The sequence below is a fragment of the Bidens hawaiensis genome, unplaced genomic scaffold, assembly GCF_021521415.1.
Source record: "Bidens hawaiensis isolate Kalapana, Puna unplaced genomic scaffold, B.hawaiensis_p1.1 tig00020341_1, whole genome shotgun sequence".
Taxonomy (NCBI): Eukaryota; Viridiplantae; Streptophyta; class Magnoliopsida; order Asterales; family Asteraceae; genus Bidens; species Bidens hawaiensis.
Window position 1 is genome coordinate 357,635 of NW_027493096.1, and position 2,513 is coordinate 360,147.

Genomic DNA, 2,513 nt, shown 5'->3' on the forward strand with positions numbered 1-2,513 from the left:
AGTGATAAATATTTATAATGGAGGATTGTTGTAGGAAAATAGGTAGAAAGTTGGGATTGCTAGAAATTACATTTGAAGTTGGGCTTATTGCCTGACAATAGATGAAAGTTGAGATTAATATAATCCAATAAACCAAATATATAATACCTGTTTAACGAACATGTTGAACAAGTTCGAAATTTGTGTTTAATTCTGTTTGCTTTCATTTAGTCAAGTTTACACGAAGAGATTTTTAAAAATCATGTTACAACTAAGCCGTCTTTTATGCCCTCTCAAATTGTCCTCAAAATAACTAACAATTATAAATTTAGCTTCAAAGAACTTGCTATTCACTTCACTAAACTAGAGTGATTAGAAGAACTCATTTTACACAAGTGAATCGCAAGATCGTTAAGTGTTGTAATTGTCATATGAATTATCTAGACTTTAGAGGACAGTTTGGAGATGAGATAAAACATAGCTTAGCTTCAACAGGCATTTTCAAAATCTATTGATTTAAACTTGGTGAAAATAATGAAAGTGGACATCATCAGTAGATCACATCAGTTAGGGAAGTTTATGGTGTTTTACAGTGAAAAACAAGTTCTAAATTTGTTCAACGAGTTTGTTAAAACGAATTAATAATTGGCAAATTTAAATGTTTCAAAGATTAAAGTTGGTCAATATTCTATTTGATTTTTAAAATGTAGAATTGTACCGATAGCTCAAACCTTGCGAATATGGCTAAGTGTATTTTTTCATAACCTGACTGTACATCGGAATGGCTGTCTTAACGGATTGTTGGTTGGGCTGAATTCTAGAAACTGATAACATCATAAATAATATATTATATATAAATAAAATACTACAATTTTTTAAAAATTTATGAAAATTCAAAACATTCATAGCTTTCATGGAACTTCAAAACAGTAAACAAAACGTGCATCACCCTGGTCTCAAAATCGTGTGTTTATAATCCAAACAAAAAACATAATCCAAATTCGTGTGTTTATAAAGTATCAAGATCATCAACTTCATTGAACTACAGTTTAAATAATTGACAAAAAACATGTGTATTAATAAATTTCTAATTGTACCTTCATCATACGAGTATACATCACTTAATCATTGTATTTTAAAAATATTAGCCATCAAATTCTTGTGTTTGTGAGGTAGACGTCCCAAGGTTATTTGGTGGCTCTTCTTCTAGCATATTTTCCAACTCCTCAACTACCAAAAATCTGTTTTATCGATGCTTTCATAATCAGCCGGGTCATACTACCTTTAATTCTCATTGACCCTTATGAATTGAAATGTTGTGACTTAATGTGTTTTTTATAAATATTAAGCGACGAAAATAATTATAACAAATATATCATTATATCATTCCTATTTTGTAGAAACAACTTGTAATGGAGATATAACAAGATCACTAATCGTTTTATCCTTTGGTGTAGATTCTTTCAAAAACACTACAATTACATTCACATCCAAATGAATATACACTTTGACTTAAAACTCATATAGCGAATGGCCGCAACTCTGGAAGATCTCCACCCTACAATCTCCAACACTCAACTTAGTTAAAGTAATCGTGTTGAGAGGATTTTTCTTCACATTAGGCAAAGCCATTGGTAGATTAAATTGACCAAGTTGATCGCTAATTTGGTATAACTTTGATGTAACCTTTCCGGAATCTATATACATTTTAGCTCAATCATATCAAGCACACTTGAAAATGCAAATTGCTTTCTATCGGTGTTTTCTTCATCATACTGGAAATAATGGATTTAGCCTATAAGCATTAAGCTGCAACACGAACTCTTATGAAACATCTTATCCGAATGAGCATCATATATAACTAATAATTCCATTTTTTTATTGTGAAACAACACTTCGGCCCTTTCCTTAAACGAGCCATGCCTTCAAACACATAACCTTGTGAGAGTTTTTTTTGCCGAAGTTACAAATACGCAAAAGCCTCAAAATGGGAGTCATCACCTTCACAATTATCAAACAATTATTTCAAGGTATTTCAATTAAGGTAGTCTGCATCACATCCTTGATTTTTGATAGTTTCAAGACTTTCTTGAAATCATTAGAGGTAACCATAGCTTGTAAATCATATTTATGGACATATAAGCTTTTTCAATGCAGGGAATGTTTTAAAGAATCGAGTAGTACATGGATGAATGATGTTTTTCCAACACGGTCTTTTTGTAAACCAATTAAAGGCCACTTGTGGTTACAAATGAAAACAGTCACCCGAGATGCAAGTTGAACCAGTTTAGCCATGTAAGGTATCTCTAAAATATCCCTCAAAATCAAATTAATACAATGGGCTACACAGGAAGACGAAGATGAAGTAAGCAAATGATATTTCTCACATAACAATCTCCCAACATATTTGTAATTAGCAACTTTATTAGCTACAAAGTGAACAATACTCCTATAACCAACTATTTCAACAATCTCCCTAAACAAATTGCAGAGTTTTGCAATTCAAAATGGGGTAACGGCGCAGCTTGTTGCCC